This window comes from Anas platyrhynchos, chromosome 23 (assembly GCF_047663525.1).
Source record: "Anas platyrhynchos isolate ZD024472 breed Pekin duck chromosome 23, IASCAAS_PekinDuck_T2T, whole genome shotgun sequence".
Classification (NCBI taxonomy): Eukaryota; Metazoa; Chordata; class Aves; order Anseriformes; family Anatidae; genus Anas; species Anas platyrhynchos.
The window spans coordinates 5750245-5772231 of NC_092609.1; positions in this window are offsets into that span (position 1 = coordinate 5750245).

Sequence of the window (21987 nt, forward strand, 5' to 3'; positions counted from 1 at the left end):
TATATCCCTGACCCGCATGGCAGACGACTGAAAACTCGGGCCCCAGAAAACGCGTTACAAGCCCCATTCACACATCCAAAAGTGCCCCCAAAGGAAGGCTTTGGGTACAAGTGAACTCCCCAGGGGAGCCTTTATGCAGCCCCACATGCAACTGGACCCTCCGGGTTCGCTCTTTCCAAGCAAAACTAAACATAGCCCTAGCCGGCATGGGAGACGACTGAAAACTCGGGCCCCAGAAAACTCATTCCAAGCCATTTACCCCAACCAAAAGTGCCCCCAAAGGAAGGCTTTGAGTACAAATGAACTCCCCAAGGGAGCCTTTACGCAGTCCCACATGCAACTGGACCCTCTGTATTCGCTCTTTCACAGCAAGCCTAAATATAGCCCTGGCCCGCCTGGCAGTCGACTGAAAACTCGGGCGCCAGAAAATGCGTTACAAGCCCCTTTCGCCCATCCAAAAGTGCCCCCAAAGGAAGGCTTTGAGTAAAACTGAACTCCCCAGGGGAGCCTTTATGCAGCCCCACATGCAACTGGACCCTCCGCGTTCACTCTTTCAACGCAAGCCCAAATATATCTCTCGGCGCAATGGGAGAAAACTGAAAAAGAGGGCCTCAGAAAAGGCATTGCGATTCCCTTTCGCCCATCCAAAAGTGCCCCCAAAGGAAATCTTTTGGTACAACTGAACTCCCCAGGGGAGCCTTTTTGCAGCCCCACATGCAACTGGACCCTCTGCGTTCACTCTTTCTATGCAAGACAAAATATAGCCCTAGCAGCAAAGGGAGAAGACTGAAAAGTCGGGCCACAGAAAAATCGTTTCAAGCCCCATTCACCCATCCAGAAGTGCCCCCAAAGGAAGGCTTTGGGTACAAGTGAACTCCCCAGGGGAGCCTTTATGCAGCCCCACATAGAACAGGACCCTCCGTATTCGGTCTTTCACAGCAACCCTAAATATAACCCTGGCCCGCATGGCAGACGACTGAAAACTCGGGCCCCAGAAAACGCGATACAAGCCTCATTCGCCCATCCAAAAGTGCCCCCAAAGGAAGGATTTGGGTACAACGGAACTCCCCAGGGGAGCCTTTATGCAGCCCCACATGCAACTGGACCCTCCGTGTTCACTCTTTCACAGCAAGCCTAAATATAACCCTAGCAGGCATCGGAGATGACTGAAAAATCGGGCCAAAGAAAACGCCTTACAAGACCCTTTCGCCCATCCAAAAGTGCCCCCAAAGGAAGGCTTTGGGTAAAAGTGAACTCCCCAGGGGAGACTTTATGCAGCTCCACATGCAACTGGACCCTCCACGTTCACTCTTCCACCGCAAGCCTAAATATATCCCTAGCCAAAAAGGGAGAATACTGTAAAAGCAGGCCTCATAAAACGCATTGCGAGTCTCTTTGGACCATCGAAAAGTACCCCCAAAGGAAGGCTTTGGGTACAAGTGAACTCCCCAGGGGAGCCTTTTTGCAGCCCCACATGCAACTGGACCCTCCGCGTTCACTCTTTCTACGCAAGCCTAAATATAGCCCTAGCCACAAAGGGAGAAGACTGAAAAAGCAGTTCTCATAAAACGCATTGCGAGTCTCTTTGGACCATCGAAAAGTACCCCCAAAGGAAGGCTTTGGGTACAAGTGAACTCCCCGGGGAGCCTTTATGCAGCCCCACATGCAACTGGACCTTCCGGGTTCACTCTTTCACCGCAAGACAAACTATAGCCCTAGCAGCAAAGAGAGAAGACTGAAAAAGCGGGCCTCAGAAAACACGTTACAAGCCGCATTTGCCCTTGCAAAGGTGCCCGGAAAGGAAGGCTTTGGGTACAACTGAACTTCCCAGGGGAGCCTTTATGCAGCCCCACATGCATCTGGACTCTCCATATTCGCTCTTTCCGAGCAACACTAAACATATCCCTAGCCGGCATGGGAGACGACCGAAAAATCTGGCCAAATAATACGCCCTACAAGCCCCATTCGCCCATCCAAATGTGCCCCCAGAGGAAGACTTTGGGTACAAGTGAACTCCCCAGGGGAGCCTATATGCAGCCCCACATGCAACTGGAACCTCCGCGTTCACTCTTTCTACGCAAGCCCAAATATATCCCTCGGCGCAATGGGAGAAAAATGAAAAAGCGGGCCTCAGAAAAGGCATTGCGATTCCCCTTGGACCATGCAAAAGTGCCCCCAAAGGAAGTCTTTGGGTACAAGTGAACTCCCCAGGGGAGCCTTTATGCAGCCCCACATGCAACTGCACCCTCCGGGTTCACTCTTTCCGAGCAAAACTCTACATAACCCTAGCCGTCATGGGAGACGACTGAAAACTCAAGCCCCAGAAAACTCATTCCAAGCCCCTTTCGCCCATCCAAAAGTGACCCCAAAGGAAGGCTTTGGTTACAAGTGAACTCCCCAGGGGAGCCTTTATGCAGCCCCACATGGAACTGGACCCTCCGGGTTCGCTCTTTCCGAGCAACACTAAACATAGCCCTAGCCGGCATGGGAGACGACCGAAAAATCGGGCCAAATAAAACGCTTACAAGCCCCTTTCGCCCATCCAAAAGTGCCCCCAAAGGAAGGCTTTGGGTACAAGTGAAGTCCCCAGGGGAGCCTTTTTGCAGCCCCACATGCAACATGACCCTCCGTATTTGCTCTTTCACAGCAACTCTAAATATAGCCCTGGCCCGCATGGAAGACAACTCAAAATTCTGACCCCAGAAAACGCGTTACAAGCCCCATTCGCCCATCCAAAGGTTCCCCTAGAGGAAGTCTTTGGGTACAACTGAAATCCCCAGGGGAGCCTATATGCAGCCCCACATGCAACTGGACCCTCCGCGTTCACACTTTCTACGCAAGCCTAAATATAGCCCTAGCCACAAAGGGAGAAGACTGAAAAAGCAGGTCTCAGAAAACGCATTGCGAGTCTCTTTGGACCATCGAAAAGTACCCCCAAAGGAAGGCTTTGGGTACAAGTGAACTCCCCAGGGGAGCCTTTATGCAGCCCCACATGCAACTGGACCCTCCGTGTTGGCTCTTTCACAGTAACCCTAAATATAACCCTGGCCCGCATTGAAGACGACTGAAAACTCTGGCCCCAGAAAACGCGTTACAAGCCCCATTCTCCCATCCAGAAGTTCCCCCAGAGGAAGGCTTTGGGTACAAGTGAACTCCCCAGGGGAGCCTTTATGCAGCCCCACATGCAACTGGACCTTCCGGGTTCACTCTTTCACCGCAAGACAAACTATAGCCCTAGCCGCAAAGAGAGAAGACTGAAAAAGCGGGCCTCAGAAAACACGTTACAAGCCGCATTTGCCCTTGCAAAGGTGCCCGGAAAGGAAGGCTTTGGGTACAACTGAACTTCCCAGGGGAGCCTTTATGCAGCCCCACATGCATCTGGACCCTCCATATTCGCTCTTTCCGAGCAACACTAAACATAGCCCTAGCCGGCATGGGAGACGACCGAAAAATCTGGCCAAATAATACGCCCTACAAGCCCCATTCGCCCATCCAAAGGTGCCCCCAGAGGAAGACTTTGGGTACAAGTGAACTCCCCAGGGGAGCCTATATGCAGCCCCACATGCAACTGGACTCTCCGCGTTCACTCTTTCTAGGCAAGCCCAAATATATCCCTCGGCGCAATGGGAGAAAACTGAAAAAGCGGGCCTCAGAAAAGGCATTGCGATTCCCCTTGGACCATCCAAAAGTGCCCCCAAAGGAAGGCTTTGGGTACAAGTGAACTCCCCAGGGGAGCCTTTATGCAGCCCCACATGCAACTGGACCCTCCGGGTTCGCTCTTTCCGAACAAAACTAAATAGAGCCCTAGCCGGCATGGGAGACGACCGAAAAATCGGACCAAATAAAACGCTTACAAGACCCTTTCACCCATCCAGAAGTGCCCCCAAAGGAAGGCTTTGGGTATAAGTGAACTCCCCAGGCGATCCTTTATGCAGCCCCACATGCAACTGGACCTTCCGGGTTCATTCTTTCACCGCAAGACAAACTATAGCCCCAGCCGCAAAGAGAGAAGACTGAAAACGCGGGCCTCAGATAACGCGTTACAAGCCCCATTCGCTCTTCCAAAAGTGCCCGCAAAGGAAGGCTTTAGGTACAACTGAACTCCCCAGGGGAGCCTTTATGCAGCCCCACATGCAACTGGACCCTCCGGGTTCACTCTTTCACCGCAAGTCTAAATATATCCCTAGCAGCTAAGAGAGAAGTCTTAAAAAGCGGGCCTCAGAAAACGCGTTACAAGCCCCATTCGCCCATCCAAAAGTGCCCCCAGAGGAAGGCTTTGGGTACAAGTGAACTCCCCAGGGGAGCCTTTATGCAGCCCCACATGCAACTGGACCCTCCGTGTTCGCTGTCTACGAGCAACCCTAAATATATCACTAGCCAGCATGGTAGAAGACTGAAATGTCGGGCCACAGAAAAATCGTTTCAAGTCCCATTCACCCATCCAGAAGTGCCCCCAAAGGAAGGCTTTGGGTACGTCTGAACTTCCCAGGGGAGCCTTTACGCAGCCGCACATGCAGCTGGACCCTCCATATTCGCTCTTTCACAGCAACCCTAAATATATCCCTGACCCGCATGGCAGACGACTGAAAACACGGGCCCCAGAAAAGGCGTTACAAGCCTCATTCACACATCCAGAAGTGCCCCCAAAGGAAGGCTTTGGGTACAACTGAAATCCCCAGGGGAGCCTTTATGCAGCCCCACATAGAACAGGACCCTTCGTATTCGATCTTTCACAGCAACCCTAAATATAACCCTGGCCCGCATGGCAGACGACTGAAAACTCGGGCCCCAGAAAACGCGATACAAGCCTCATTCGCCCATCCAAAAGTATCCCCAAAGGAAGGATTTGGGTACAACGGAACTCCCCAGGGGAGCCTTTATGCAGCACCACATGCAACTGGACCCTCCGGGTTCACTCTTTCCGAGCAAAACTCTACATAACCCTAGCCGGCATGGGAGACGACTGAAAACTCAAGCCCCAGAAAACTCAGTCCAAGCCTCTTTCGCCCATCCAAAAGTGCCCCCAAAGGAAGGCTTTGAGTACAAATGAACTCGCCAGGGGAGCCTTTATGCAGCCCCACATGCAACTGGACCCTCCGGGTTCGCTCTTTCCGAGCAACACTAAACATAGCCCTAGCTGGCATGGGAGACGACCGAAAAATCGGGCCAAATAAAACGCTTACAAGCCCCTTTCGCCCATCCAAAAGTGCCCCCAAAGGAAGGCTTTGGGTACAAGTGAAGTCCCCAGGGGAGCCTTTATGCAGCCCCACATGCAACATGACCCTCCATATTTGCTCTTTCACAGCAACTCTAAATATAGCCCTGGCCCGCATGGAAGACGACTGAACATTCTGGCCCCAGAAAACGCGTTACAAGCCCCATTCGCCCATCCAAAGGTTCCCCCAGAGGAAGTCTTTGGGTACAACTGAAATCCCCAGGGGAGCCTTTATGCAGCCCCACATGCAACTGGACCCTCCGCGTTCACTCTTTCTACGCAAGCCTAAATATATCCCTAGCCAAAAAGGGAGAATACTGAAAAAGCAGGCCTCATAAAACTCATTGCGAGTCTCTTTGGACCATCGAAAAGTACCCCCAAAGGAAGGCTTTGGGTACAAGTGAACTCCCCAGGGGAGCCTTTTTGCAGCCCCACATGCAACTGGACCCTCCGCGTTCACTCTTTCTACGCAAGCCTAAATATAGCCCTAGCCACAAAGGGAGAAGACTGAAAAAGCAGGTCTCAGGAAACGCAATGCGAGTCTCTTTGGACCATCGAAAAGTACCCCCAAAGGAAGGCTTTGGGTACAAGTGAACTCCCCAGGGGAGCCTTTATGCAGCCCCACATGGAACTGGACCCTCCGGGTTCGCTCTTTCCGAGCAACACTAAACATATCCCTAGCCGGCATGGGAGACGACTGAAAACTCTGGCCCCAGAAAACGCTTTCCGAGCCCCTTTCGCCCATCCAAAAGTGCCCCCAGAGGAAGGCTTTGGGTAGAAGTGAATTCCCCAGGGGAGCATTTACGCAGCCCCACATGCAACTGGATCCTCCGTATTCGCTCTTTCACAGAAACCATAAATAGATCCTTGGCTCGCATGGCAGACGACTGAAAACTCGGGCCCCAGAAAATGCGTTGCAAGCCCCATTCGCGCATCCCAAAGTGCCCCCAGAGGAAGGCTTTGGGTAGAAGTGAAATCCGCAGGGGAGCCTTTATGCAGCCCCACATGCAACTGGACCCTCCGTGTTCGCTGTTTACAAGCAACCCTAAATATAACCTTAGCCAGCATGGCAGAAGACTGAAAAGTCGGCCACAAAAAAAGCGTTTCAAGACCCTTTCGCCCATCCAGAAGTGCCCCCAAAGGAAGGCTTTGGGTACAAGTGAACTCCCCAGGGGAGCCTTTATGCAGCCCCATATGCAACTGGACCCTCTGGGTTCGCTCTTTCCGAGAAACACTAAAGATAGCCCTAGCTGGTATGGGAGACGACTGAAAAATCGGGCCCCAGAAAACCCATTCCAAGCCCCTTTCACCCATCCAAAAGTGCCCCTAAAGGAATGCTTAAGGTACAACTGAACTCCCCATTGGAGCATTTATGCAGCCCCACATGCCACTGGACCCTCCGTATTCGCTCTTTCACAGCAACCCTAAATATAGCCCTGGCAGGCATAGCAGAGGACTGAAAACTCGGGCCACAGAAAAAGCGTTTCAAGCCCCATTCGCCCATCCAGAAGTGCCCCCAAAGGAAGGCTTTGGGTACATCTGAACTCCCCAAGGGAGCCTTTTTGCAGCCCCACATGCAACTGGACCCTCCAGGTTCGCTCTTTCCGAGCAACACTAAACATAGCCCTAGCCGGCATTGGAGACGACCGAAAAATCGGGCCAAATAAAACGCCTTACAAGACCCTTTCGCCCATCCAAAAGTGCCCCCAAAGGAAGGCTTTGGGTACAAGTGAACTCTCCAGGGGAGACTTTATGCAGCCCCACATGCAACATGACCCTCCGTATTCGCTCTTTCACAGCAACCCTAAATATAACCCTGGCCCGCCTGGCAGTCGACTGAAAACTCGGGCCCCAGAAAATGCGTTACAAGCCCCTTTCGCCCATCCAAAAGTGCCCCCAAAGGAAGGCTTTGAGTAAAACTGAACTCCCCAAGGGAGCCTTTATGCAGCCCCACATGCAACTGGACCCTCCGCGTTCACTCTTTCAACGCAAGCCCAAATATATCTCTCGGCGCAATGGGAGAAAACTTAAAAAGCGGGCCTCAGAAAAGGCATTGCGATTCCCTTTGGACCATCCAAAAGTGCCCCCAAAGGAAATCTTTTGGTGCAACTGAACTCCCCAGGGGAGCCTTTATGCAGCCCCACATGCAACTGGACCCTCCGTATTCGCTCTTTCACAGCAACCCTAAAAATACCCGTGGCCAGCATGGCAGACGACTGAAAACTCGGGTGCGAGAAAACGCGTTACAAGCCCCATTCGCCCATCCAAAAGTGCCCCCAAAGGAAGGCTTTGGGTACAAGTGAACTCCCCAGGGGAGCCTTTATGCAGTCCCACATGCAACTGGACCCTCCGGGTTCGCTCTTTCCAAGCAAAACTAAACATAGCCCTGGCCGGCATGGGAGACGACCGAAAAATCGGACCAAATAAAACGCTTACAAGACAATTTCGCCCATCCAGAAGTGCCCCCAAAGGAAGGCTTTGGGTACAAGTGAACTCCCCAGGCGATCCTTTATGCAGCCCCACATGCAACTGGACCTTCCGGGTTCATTATTTCACCGCAAGACAAACTATAGCCCTAGCCGCAAAGAGAGAAGACTGAAAACGCGGTCCTCAGATAACGCGTTACAAGCCCCATTCGCTCTTCCAAAATTGCCCGCAAAGGAAGGCTTTAGGTACAACTGAACTCCCCAGGGGAGCCTTTATGCAGCCCCACATGCAACTGGACTCTCCGGGTTCACTCTTTCACCGCAAGTCTAAAAATATCCCTAGCAGTGAAGAGAGAAGTCTTAAAAAGCGGGCCTCAGAAAACGCGTTACAAGCCCCATTCGCCCATCCAAAAGTGCCCCCAGAGGAAGGCTTTGGGTACAAGTGAACTCCCCAGGGGAGCCTTTATGCAGCCCCACATGCAACTGGACCCTCCGTGTTCGCTGTCTACGAGCAACCCTAAATATATCACTAGCCAGCATTGTAGAAGACTGAAAGGTCGGGCCACAGAAAAAGCGTTTCAAGTCCCATTCACCCATCCAGAAGTGCCCCCAAAGGAAGGCTTTGGGTACGTCTGAACTTCCCAGGGGAGCCTTTACGCAGCCGCACATGCAACTGGACCCTCCATATTCGCTCTTTCACAGCAACCCTAAATATATCCCCGACCCGCATGGCAGACGACTGAAAACTCGGGCCCCAGAAAAGGCGTTACAAGCCCCATTCACACATTCAAAGGTTCCCCCAAAGGAAGGCTTTGGGTACAACTGAAATCCCCAGGGGAGCCTTTATGCAGCCCCACATAGAACAGGACCCTCCGTATTCGATCTTTCACAGCAACCCTAAATATATCCCTGGCCCGCATGGCAGACGACTGAAAACTCGGGCCCCAGAAAACGCGATACAAGCCTCATTCGCCCATCCAAAAGTGCCCCCAAAGGAAGGATTTGGGTACAACGGAACTCACCAGGGGAGCCTTTATGCAGCCCCACATGCAACTGGACCCTACCTGTTCACTCTTTCCGAGCAAAACTCTACATAACCCTAGCCGGCATGGGAGACGACTGAAAACTCAAGCCCCAGAAAACTCATTCCAAGCCCCTTTCGCCCATCCAAAAGTGACCCCAAAGGAAGGCTTTGAGTACAAATGAACTCCCCAGGGGAGCCTTTATGCAGCCCCACATGCAACTGGACCCTCCGGGTTCGCTCTTTCCGAGCAACACTAAACATAGCCCTAGCCGGCATGGGAGACGACCGAAAAATCGGGCCAAATAAAACGCTTACAAGCCCCTTTCGCCCATCCAAAAGTGCCCCCAAAGGAAGGCTTTGGGTACAAGTGAAGTCCCCATTGGAGCCTTTTTGCAGCCCCACATGCAACATGACCCTCTGTTTTTGCTCTTTCACAGCAACTCTAAATATAGCCCTGGCCCGCATGGAAGACGACTGAAAATTCTGGCCCCAGAAAACGCGTTACAAGCCCCATTCGCCCATCCAAAGGTTCCCCCAGTGGAAGTCTTTGGGTACAACTGAAATCCCCAGGGGAGCCTTTATGCAGCCCCACATGCAACTGGACCCTCCGCGTTCACTCTTTCTACGCAAGCCTAAATATATCCCTAGCCAAAAAGGGAGAATACTGTAAAAGCAGGCCTCATAAAACGCATTGCGAGTCTCTTTGGACCATCGAAAAGTACCCCCAAAGGAAGGCTTTGGGTACAACTGAACTCCCCAGGGGAGCCTTTTTGCAGCCCCACATGCAACTGGACCCTCCGGGTTCGCTCTTTCCGAACAACACTAAACATAGCCCTAGCCGGCATGGGAGACGACCGAAAAATCGGGCCAAATAAAACGCTTACAAGCCCCTTTCGACCATCCAGAAGTGCCTGCAAAGGAAGGCTTTGGGTACAAGTGAACTCCCCAGGCGATCCTTTATGCAGCCCCACATGCAACTGGACCTTCCGGGTTCATTCTTTCACCGCAAGACAAACTATAGCCCTAGCCGCAAAGAGAGAAGACTGAAAACGCGGGCCTCAGATAACGCGTTACAAGCCCCATTCGCTCTTCCAAAATTGCCCGCAAAGGAAGGCTTTAGGTACAACTGAACTCCCCAGGGGAGCCTTTATGCAGCCCCACATGCAACTGGACCCTCCGTGTTCGCTGTCTACGACCAACTCTAAATATATCACTAGCCAGCATGGTAGAAGACTGAAAGGTCGGGCCACAGAAAAAGCGTTTCAAGTCCCATTCACCCATCCAGAAGTGCCCCCAAAGGAAGGCTTTGGGTACAAGTGAACTCCCCAGGGGAGCCTTTACGCAGCCGCACATGCAACTGGACCCTCCATATTCGCTCTTTCACAGCAACCTTAAATATATCCCCGACCCGCATGGCAGACGACTGAAAACTCGGGCCCCAGAAAAGGCGTTACAAGCCCCATTCACACATTCAAAGGTTCCCCCAAAGGAAGGCTTTGGGTACAACTGAAATCCCCAGGGGAGCCTTTATGCAGCCCCACATAGAACAGGACCCTCCGTATTCGATCTTTCACAGCAACCCTAAATATAACCCTGGCCCGCATGGCAGACGACTGAAAACTCGGGCCCCAGAAAACGCGATACAAGCCTCATTCGCCCATCCAAAAGTATCCCCAAAGGAAGGATTTGGGTACAAAGGAACTCCCCAGGGGAGCCTTTATGCAGCCCCACATGCAACTGGACCCTCCGTGTTCACTCTTTCACAGCAAGCCTAAATATAACCATAGCAGGCATCGGAGATGACTGAAAAATCGGGCCAAAGAAAACGCCATACAAGACCCTTTCGCCCATTCAAAAGTGCCCCCAAAGGAAGGCTTTGAGTACAAGTGAACTCCCCAGGGGAGCCTTTTGGCAGCCCCACATGCAACATGACCCTCCGTATTTGCTCTTTCACAGCAACTCTAAATATAGCCCTGGCCTGCATGGAAGACGACTGAAAATTCTGGCCCCAGAAAACGCGTTACAAGCCCCATTCGCCCATCCAAAGGTTCCCCCAGAGGAAGTCTTTGGGTACAACTGAAATCCCCAGGGGAGCCTTTATGCAGCCCCACAGGCAACTGGACCCTCCGCGTTCACTCTTTCTACGCAAGCCTAAATATAGCCCTAGCCAAAAAGGGAGAATACTGAAAAAGCAGGTCTCAGAAAACGCATTGCGAGGCTCTTTGGACCATCGAAAATTACCCCCAAAGGAAGGCTTTGGGTACAAGTGAACTCCCCAGGGGAGCCTTTTTGCAGCCCCACATGCAACTGGACCCTCCGCGTTCACTCTTTCTACGCAAGCCTAAATATAGCCCTAGCCACAAAGGGAGAAGACTGAAAAAGCAGGTCTCAGAAAACGCATTGCGAGTCTCTTTGGACCATCGAAAATTACCCCCAAAGGAAGGCTTTGGGTACAAGTGAACTCCCCAGGGGAGCCTTTATGCAGCCCCACATGCAACTGGACCCTCCGTATTCACACTTTCACAGCAACCCTAAAAATATCCCTGGCCCGCATGGCAGACGACTGAAAACTCGGGCCCGAGAAAACGCGTTACAAGCCCCATTCGCCCATCCAAAAGTGCCCCCAAAGGAAGGCTTTGGGTACAACTGAAATCCCCAGGGGAGCCTTTATGCAGCCCCACATGCAACTGGATCCTCCGCGTTCACTCTTTCTACGCAAGCCTAAATATAGCCCTAGCCAAAAAGGGAGAATACTGAAAAAGCAGGCCTCATAAAACGCATTGCGAGTCTCTTTGGACCATCGAAAAGTACCCCCAAAGGAAGGCTTTGGGTACAAGTGAACTCCCCAGGGGAGCCTTTTTGCAGCCCCACATGCAACTGGACCCTCCGCGTTCACTCTTTCTACGCAAGCCTAAATATAGCCCTAGCCACAAAGGGAGAAGACTGACAAAGCAGGTCTCAGAAAACGCATTGCGAGTCTCTTTGGACCATCGAAAATTACCCCCAAAGGAAGGCTATTGGTACAAGTGAACTCCCCAGGGGAGCCTTTATGCAGCCCCACATGCAACTGGACCCTCCGTATTCACACTTTCACAGCAACCCTAAAAATATCCCTGGCCCGCATGGCAGACGACTGAAAACTCGGGCCCGAGAAAACGCGTTACAAGCCCCATTCACCCATCCAAAAGTGCCCCCAAAGGAAGGCTTTGAGTAAAAGTGAACTCCCCAAGGGAGCCTTTATGCAGCCCCACATGCAACTGGACCCTCCGCGTTCACTCTTTCAACGCAAGCCCAAATATATCTCTCGGCGCAATGGGAGAAAACTGAAAAAGCAGGCCTCAGAAAAGGCATTGCGATTCCCTTTGGACCATCCAAAAGTGCCCCCAAAGGAAATCTTTTGGTACAACTGAACTCCCCAGGGGAGCCTTGATGCAGCCCCACATGCAACTGGACCATCCGGGTTCGCTTTTTCCGAGCAACCCTACATATAGCCCTGGCCCGCATGGCAGACGACTGATAACTCGGGCCCTAGAAAAAGCGTTACAAGCCACATTCGCCCATCCAAAAGTGCCCCCAAAGGAAGGATTTGGGTACAACGGAACTGCCCAGGGGAGCCTTTATGCAGCCCCACATGCAACTGGACCCTCTGCGTTCACTCTTTCTATGCAAGACAAAATATAGCCCTAGCAGCAAAGGGAGAAGACTGAAAAGTCGGGCCACAGAAAAATCGTTTCAAGCCCCATTCACCCATCCAAAAGCGCCCCCAAAGGAAGGCTTTGGGTACAAGTGAACTCCCCAGGGGAGCCTTTATGCAGTCCCACATGCAACTGGACCCTCTGTATTCGCTCTTTCAGAGCAACCCTAAATATAGCCCTGGCCCGCCTGGCAGTCGACTGAAAACTCGGGCCCCAGAAAATGCGTTACAAGCCCCTTTCGCCCATCCAAAAGTGCCCCCAAAGGAAGGCTTTGAGTAAAACTGAACTCCCCAAGGGAGCCTTTATGCAGCCCCACATGCAACTGGACCCTCCGCGTTCACTCTTTCAACGCAAGCCCAAATATATCTCTCGGCGCAATGGGAGAAAACTGAAAAAGCGGGCCTCAGAAAAGGCATTGCGATTCCCTTTGGACCATCCAAAAGTGCCCCCAAAGGAAATCTTTTGGTACAACTGAACTCCCCAGGGGAGCCTTTATGCAGCCCCACATGCAACTGGACCCTCCGTATTCGCTCTTTCACAGCAACCCTAAAAATACCCGTGGCCAGCATGGCTGACGACTGAAAACTCGGGTGCGAGAAAACGCGTTACAAGCCCCATTCGCCCATCCAAAAGTGCCCCCAAAGGAAGGCTTTGGGTACAAGTGAACTCCCCAGGGGAGCCTTTATGCAGTCCCACATGCAACTGGACCCTCCGGGTTCGCTCTTTCCAAGCAAAACTAAACATAGCCCTGGCCGGCATGGGAGACGACCGAAAAATCGGACCAAATAAAACGCTTACAAGACAATTTCGCCCATCCAGAAGTGCCCCCAAAGGAAGGCTTTGGGTACAAGTGAACTCCCCAGGCGATCCTTTATGCAGCCCCACATGCAACTGGACCTTCCGGGTTCATTATTTCACCGCAAGACAAACTATAGCCCTAGCCGCAAAGAGAGAAGACTGAAAACGCGGGCCTCAGATAACGCGTTACAAGCCCCATTCGCTCTTCCAAAATTGCCCGCAAAGGAAGGCTTTAGGTACAACTGAACTCCCCAGGGGAGCCTTTATGCAGCCCCACATGCAACTGGACTCTCCGGGTTCACTCTTTCACCGCAAGTCTAAAAATATCCCTAGCAGTGAAGAGAGAAGTCTTAAAAAGCGGGCCTCAGAAAACGCGTTACAAGCCCCATTCGCCCATCCAAAAGTGCCCCCAGAGGAAGGCTTTGGGTACAAGTGAACTCCCCAGGGGAGCCTTTATGCAGCCCCACATGCAACTGGACCCTCCGTGTTCGCTGTCTACGAGCAACCCTAAATATATCACTAGCCAGCATTGTAGAAGACTGAAAGGTCGGGCCACAGAAAAAGCGTTTCAAGTCCCATTCACCCATCCAGAAGTGCCCCCAAAGGAAGGCTTTGGGTACGTCTGAACTTCCCAGGGGAGCCTTTACGCAGCCGCACATGCAACTGGACCCTCCATATTCGCTCTTTCACAGCAACCCTAAATATATCCCCGACCCGCATGGCAGACGACTGAAAACTCGGGCCCCAGAAAAGGCGTTACAAGCCCCATTCACACATTCAAAGGTTCCCCCAAAGGAAGGCTTTGGGTACAAGTGAACTCCCCAGGGGAGCCTTTATGCAGCCCCACATAGAACAGGACCCTCCGTATTCGATCTTTCACAGCAACCCTAAATATATCCCTGGCCCGCATGGCAGACGACTGAAAACTCGGGCCCCAGAAAACGCGATACAAGCCTCATTCGCCCATCCAAAAGTGCCCCCAAAGGAAGGATTTGGGTACAACGGAACTCCCCAGGGGAGCCTTTTGCAGCCCCACATGCAACTGGACCCTCCGGGTTCACTCTTTCCGAGCAACACTAAACATAGCCCTAGCCGTCATGGGAGACGACCGAAAAATCGGGCCAAATAAAACGCTTTCCGAGCCCCTTTCGCCCATCCAAAAGTGCCCCCAAAGGAAGGCTTTGGGTACAAGTGAAGTCCCCAGGGGAGCCTTTTGGCAGCCCCACATGCAACATGACCCTCTGTTTTTGCTCTTTCACAGCAACTCTAAATATAGCCCTGGCCCGCATGGAAGACGACTGAAAATTCTGGCCCCAGAAAACGCGTTACAAGCCCCATTCGCCCATCCAAAGGTTCCCCCAGTGGAAGTCTTTGGGTACAACTGAAATCCCCAGGGGAGCCTTTATGCAGCCCCACATGCAACTGGACCCTCCGCGTTCACTCTTTCTACGCAAGCCTAAATATAGCCCTAGCCAAAAAGAGAGAATTCTGAAAAAGCTGACCTCATAAAACGCATTGCGAGTCTCTTTGGACCATCGAAAAATACACCCAAAGGAAGGCTTTGGGTACAACTGAACTCCCCAGGGGAGCCTTTTTGCAGCCCCACATGCAACTGGACCCTCCGCGTTCACTCTTTCTACGCAAGCCTAAATATAGCCCTAGCCACAAAGGGAGAAGACTGAAAAAGCAGGTCTCAGAAAAAGCATTGCGAGTCTCTTTGGACCATCGAAAAGTACCCCCAAAGGAAGGCTTTTGGTACAACTGAACTCCCCAGGGGAGCCTTTATGCAGCCCCACATGCAACTGGACCCTCTGTATTCACACTTTCACAGCAACCCTAAAAATATCCCTGGCCCGCATGGCAGACGACTGAAAACTCGGTCCCGAGAAAACGCGTTACAAGCCCCATTCGCCCATCCAAAAGTGCCCCCAAAGGAAGGCTTTGGGTACAAGTGAACTCCCCAGGGCAGCCTTTAGGCAGCCCCACATGCAACTGGACCCTCCGGGTTCGCTCTTTCCAAGCAAAACTAAACATATCCCTAGCCGGCATGGGAGACGACTGAAAACTCGGGCCCCAGAAAACTCATTCCAAGCCATTTTCGCCCATCCAAAAGTGCCCCCAAAGGAAGGCTTTGAGTACAAATGAACTCCCCAGGGGAGCCTTTACGCAGTCCCACATGCAACTGGACCCTCTGTATTCGCTCTTTCACAGCAACCCTAAATATTACCCTGGCCCGCCTGGCAGTCGACTGAAAACTCGGGCCCCAGAAAATGCATTACAAGCCCCTTTCGCCCATCCAAAAGTGCCCCAAAAGGAAGGCTTTGAGTAAAAGTGAACTCCCCAAGGGAGCCTTTATGCAGCCCCACATGCAACTGGACCCTCCGCGTTCACTCTTTCAACGCAAGCCCAAATATATCTCTCGGCGCAATGGGAGAAAACTGAAAAAGCAGGCCTCAGAAAAGGCATTGCGATTCCCTTTGGACCATCCAAAAGTGCCCCCAAAGGAAATCTTTTGGTACAACTGAACTCCCCAGGGGAGCCTTTATGCAGCCCCACATGCAACTGGACCATCCGGGTTCGCTTTTTCCGAGCAACCCTAAATATAGCCCTGGCCCGCATGGCAGACGACTGAAAACTCGGGCCCTAGAAAGAGCGTTACAAGCCCCATTTGCTCATCCAAAAGTGCCCCCAAAGGAAGGATTTGGGTACAACGGAACTCCCCAGGGGAGCCTTTATGCAGCCCCACATGCAACTGGACCCTCCGGGTTCGCTCTTTCCAAACAAACTAAACATAGACCTAGCCGGCATGGGAGACGACTGAAAACTCGGGCCCCAGAAAACTCATTCCAAGCCCCTTTCGCCCATCCAAAAGTGATCCCAAAGGAAGGCTTTGAGTACAAATGAACTCCCCAGGGGAGCCTTTACGCAGCCCCACATGCAACTGGACCCTCTGTATTCGCTCTTTCACAGCAACCCTAAATATAACGCTGGCCCGCCTGGTAGTCGACTGAAAACTCGGGCCCCAGAAAATGCGTTACAAGCCCCTTTCGCTCATCCAAAAGTGCCCCAAAGGAAGGCTTTGAGTACAACTGAAATCCCCAGGGGAGCCTTTACGCAGCCCCACATGCAACTGGACCCTCCGCGTTCACTGTTTCAACGCAAGCCCAAATATATCCCTCGGCGCAATGGGAGAAAACTGAAAAAGCGGGCCTCAGAAAAGGCATTGCGATTCCCCTTGGACCATCCAAAAGTGCCCCCAAAGGAAGGCTTTGGGTACAAGTGAACTCCCCAGGGGAGCCTTTATGCAGCCCCACATGCAACTGGACCTCCGCGTTCTCTCTTTCCGAGCAACACTAAACATAGCCCTAGCCAGCATGGGAGACGACCGAAAAATCGGGCCAAATAAAACGCCTTACAAGACCCTTTCGCCCATCCAAAAGTGCCCCCAAAGGAAGAGTTTGGGTACAAGTGAACTCCCCAGGGGAGCCTTTATGCAGCCCCACATGCAACTGGACCCTCCGCGTTCACTCTTTCTACGCAAGCCTAAATATAGCCCTAGCCGGCATGGGAGACGACTGAAAAATCGGGCCCCAAAAAACGCTTTCCGAGCCCATTTCGCTCATCCAAAAGTGCCCCCAGAGGAAGGCTTGGAGTACAACTGAACTCCCGAGGCGAGCCTTTATGCAGCCCCACATGCAACTGGACCCTCCGTATTTGCTCTTTCCGAGCAACACTAAATATATCCCTAGCCGGCATGGGAGACGACTGAAAACTGGGGCGCCAGAAAACGCATTCCGAGCCCCTTTCGCCCATCCAAAAGCGCCCCCAGAGGAAGGCTTTGAGTACAAGTGAACTCCCCAGGGGAGCCTTTATGCAGCCCCACATGCAACTGGACCCTCCGCTTTCACTCTTTCACCGCAAGCCTAAATATAGCCCTCGGTGTAATGGGAGAAGACTGAAAACTCGGGCCCCAGAAAACGCATTCCGAGCCCCATTCACCCATCCAAAAGTGCCCGCAAAGGAAGGTTTAGTTACAAGTGAACTCCTCAGGGGAGCCTTTACGCAGCCCCACATGCAACTGGACCCTCCATGTTCGCTGTTTACAAGCAACCCTAAATATATCCCTAGGCAGCATGGCAGAAGACTGAAAACTCGGGCCACAGAAAAAGCGTTTCAAGCCCCATTCACCCATCCAGAAGTGCCCCCAGGGGAAGGCTTTGGGTACAACTGAACTCCCCAGGGGAGCCTTTACGCAGCCCCACATGCAACTGGACCCTCCGTATTTGCTCTTTCACAGCAACCCTAAATATAGCCCTGGCCCGCATGGCAGACGACTGAAAACTCGGGCCCCAGAAAACGCATTGCGATTCACAGAATCACAGAATCACAGAATTTCTAGGTTGGAAGAGACCTCAAGATCATCGAGTCCGACCTCTAACCTAACACTAACAGTCCCCACTAAACCATATCCCTAAGCTCTACATCTAAACGTCTTTTGAAGACTTCCAGGGATGGTGACTCCACCACCTCCCTGGGCAGCCTGTTCCAATGCCTCACAACCCTTTCAGTAAAGAAGCTCTTCCTAACATCTAACCTAAAACTCCCCTGGCGCAACTTTAGCCCATTCCCCCTCGTCCTGTCACCAGGCACGTGGGAGAACAGGCCAACCCCCACCTCTCTACAGCCTCCTTTAAGGTATCTGTAGAGAGCGATAAGGTCGCCCCTGAGCCTCCTCTTCTCCAGGCTGAAGAAGCCCAGCTCCCTCAGCCGCTCCTCGTAGGACTTGTTCTCCAGGCCCCTCACCAGCTTCGTCGCCCTTCTTTGGACCCGCTCAAGCACCTCGATGTCCTTCTTGTAGCGAGGGGCCCAAAACTGAACACAGTACTCGAGGTGCGGCCTCACCAGAGCCGAGTACAGGGGGACGATCACCTCCCTAGCCCTGCTGGTCACGCTGTTTCTGATACAAGCCAGGGTGCCTTTGGCCTTCTTGGCCACCTGAGCACACTGCTGGCTCATATTCAGCTGACTATCCACCATCACTCCCAGGTCATCTCTGCCTGGCAGCTCTCCAACCACTCATCTCCCAGCCTGTAGCTCTGATTCCGCTTGGACCATCCAAAAGTGCCCCCAGAGGAAGGCTTTGAGTACAAGTGATCTCCCCAGGGAAGCCTTTATGCAGCCCCACATGCAACTGGACCCTCCGCGTTCACTCTTTCACCGCAAGCCTAAATATAGCCCTCGGCGCAATGGGAGAAGACTGAAAAAATGGGTCTCAGAAAACGCATTGCGATTCCCCTTGGACCATCCAGAAGTGCCCCCAAAGGAAGGTTTAGTTACAAGTGAACTCCCCAGGGGAGCTTTTATGCAGCCCCACATGCAACTGGACCCTCCGTATTTGCTCTTTCAGAGCAACAGTAAATATAACCCTGGCCCGCATGGCAGACAACTGAAAAGTCGGGCCCCAGAAAACGCGTTAAAAGCCCCATTCGCACATCCAAAAGTGCCCCCAAAGGAAGGCTTTGGGTACAACTGAACTCCCCAGGGGAGCCTTTTGCAGCCCCACATGCAACTGGACCCTCCGCGTTCACTCTTTCACCGCAAGCCTAAATATAGCCCTCGGCGTAATGGGAGAAGACTGAAAATTTGGGCATCAGAAAACGCATTGCGAGTTCCCTTGGACCATTCAAAAGTGCCCCCAAAGGAAGGCTTTGGGTACAAGTGAAGTCCCCAGGGGAGCCTTTATGCAGCCCCACATGCAACTCGACCCTCCGGGTTCGCTGTTTCCGAGCAACCATAACTATATCCCTATCTAGCATGGCAGAAGACTGAAAATTCAGACCCCATAAAATGCCTTACAAGACCCTTTCGCCCATCCAAAAGTGCCCCCAAAGGAAGGCTTTGAGTACAAGTGAACTCCCCAGGGGAGCCCTTATGCAGCCCCACATGCAACTTGACCATCCTTATTCGCTCTTTCACCGCGAGCATAAATATATCCCTCAGCGCAATGGCAGAAGATTGAAAAAGCGGGCCTCAGAAAACGCATTGCGAGTCTCTTTCGACCATCCAAAAGTGCCCCCAAAGGAAGGCTTTGGGTACAACTGAACTCCCCAGGGGAGCCTTTATGCAGCCCCACATGCAACTGGACCCTCCGCGTTCACTCTTTCTACGCAAGCCAAAATATAGCCCTAGCCGGAATGGGAGACAACTGAAAAATCGGGCCCCAGAAAACGCCTTACAAGACCCTTTAGCCCATCAAAAAGTGCCCCCAGAAAAAGGCTTTGGGTACAAGTGAACTCCCCAGGGGAGCCTTATGCAGCCCCACACGCAACTGGACCCTCCGTATTTGCTCTTTCACAGCAACCCTAAATATAGTCCTGGTCCACATGGCAGACGACTAAAAACTCAGTCGCCAGAAAAAGCGTTACAAGCCCCACTCACCCATCCAAAAGTGCCCCCAAAGGAAGGCTTTGGGTACAAGTGAACTCCCCAGGGGAGCCTTTATGCAGCCCCACATGCAACTGGACCCTCCGGGTTCGCTCTTTCCGAGCAACACTAAACATATCCCTAGCCGGCATGAGAGACGACTGAAAACTCGGGTCCCAGATAACGCATTCCGAGCCCCTTTCGACCATCCAAAAGTGCCCCCAGAGGAAGGCTTTGGGTAGAAGTGAATTCCCCAGGGGAGACTTTATGCTGCCCCACATGCAACTGGACCGTCCGGGTACGCTGTTTACAAGCAACCCTAAATATAACACTAGCCAGCTTGGCAGAAGACTGAAAACTCGGGCCCCAGAAAACGCATTCCGAGCCCCTTTCGCCCATCCAAATGTGCCTACAAAGGAAGGCTTTGGGTACAAGTGAACTCCCCAGGAAAGCCATTACGCAGCCCCACATGCAACTGGACCATCCATTTTCGCTGTTTACGAGCAAACCTAAATATAACCCTAGCCAGCATGGCAGAAGACTGAAAAGTCGGGCCACAGAAAAATCGTTTCAAGCCCCATTCACCCATCCAGAAGTGCCCCCACATGAAGGCTTTGGGTACAAGTGAACTCCCCAGGGGAGCCTTTATGCAGCTCCACATGCAACTGGACCCTCCGGGTTCGCTGTTTCCGAGCATCCCTAAACATAGCCCTAGCTGGCATCTAAGACGAGTGAAAAATCAGGCCCCAGGAAATGCGTTGCGAGCCCTTTTCACCCATCCAAAAGTGCCCCCAAAGGAAGGCTTTGGGTACAAGTGAACTCCCCAGGGGAGCCTTTATGCAGCCCCACATGCAACTGGACCCTCCGGGTTCGCTCTTTCCGAGCAACACTAAACATAGCTCTAGCCGTCATGGGAGACGACTGAAAACTCGGGCCCCAGAAAACTCATTCCAAGCCCCTTTCGCCCATCCAAAAGTGACCCCAATTTAAGGCTTTGGGTACAAGTGAACTCCCCAGGGGAGCCTTTATGCAGCCCCACATGCTACGCGACCATCCGTATTCGCTGTTTCCGAGCAACAATATATATAACCGTAGCAAGCATGGCAGATGACTGAAAACTTAGACCCCAGAAAATGCCTTACAAGCCCCTTTCGCCCATCCAAAAGTGCCCCCAAAGGAAGGCTTTGGGTACAAGTGAACTCCCCAGGGGAGCCTTTATACAGCCCCACATGCAACTGGACCCTCCGGCTTCACTCTTTCACCACAAGCCTAAATGTACCCCTCGGCACAATGGGAGAAGACTGAAAAAGCGGGAAAAAAAAAAAAAGCGGGAAAGTGTTTTCTGGGGCCCGAGTTTTCAGTCGTCTCCCATGCTGGCTAGGGCTATGTTTAGTGTTGCTCGTAAACAGCGAACACGGAGGGTCCAGTTGCATGTGGGACTGCATAAAGGCTCCCCTGGGGAGTTCAGATGTACACAGAGCCTTCCTCTGGGGACACTTTTGGATGGTCGAAATAGACTCGCAATGCTTTTTCTGAGGCCCGCTTTTTCAGTCTTCTCCCTTTGCGGCTAGGGTTATATTTAGGCTTGCGTAGAAATAGTGAACGCGGAGGGTCCAGTTTCATGTGGGGCTGCATAGAGGCTCCCCTGGGGAGTTCACTTGTACCCAAATCCTTCCTTTGGGGGCACTTTTGGATGAGCGAAAGGGGCTTGGAATGAGTTTTCTGGGGCCCGAGATTTCAGTCGTGTCCCATGCCGGCTAGGTATATGTTTAGTGTTGCTCGGAAATAGCGAACCCGGAGGGTCCAGTTGCATGTGGGGCTGCATAAAGGCTCCCCTGGGGAGTTCGGTTGTACACAAAGCCTTCCTCTGGGGGCACTTCTGGATGGTCCAAGGGGAATCGCAATGCGTTTTCTGAGGCTCGCTTTTTAACTCTTCTCCTATTGCGCCGATGGATATATTTAGGATTGCGGTGAAAGAGCGAATAATGAGTGTCCAGTGGCATGTGGGGCTGTATAAAGGCTCCCCTGGGGAGTTCACTTGTACTCAAAGCCTTCCACTGGGGGCACTTCTGGATGGGTGAATGGGCCTTGAACCGCTTTTTCTATGGCCCGACTTTTCAGTTTTCTGCCATGCTGGCTAGGGTTATATTTAGGTTTGCTCGAAAACAGCGAACCCGGAGGGTCCAGTTGCATGTGGGGCCGCATAAAGGCTCCCCTGGGGAGTTTACTTGTACCCAAAGCCTTCCTTTGGGGGCACTTTTGGATGGGTGAAAAGGGCTCGCAACGCATTTCCTGGGGCCTGATTTTTCAGTCGTCTTCTATGCCGGCTAGGGCTATGTTTAGGGTTGCTCGGAAACAGCGAACCCGGAGGGTCCAGTTGCATGTGGGGCTGCGTAAAGGCTTTCC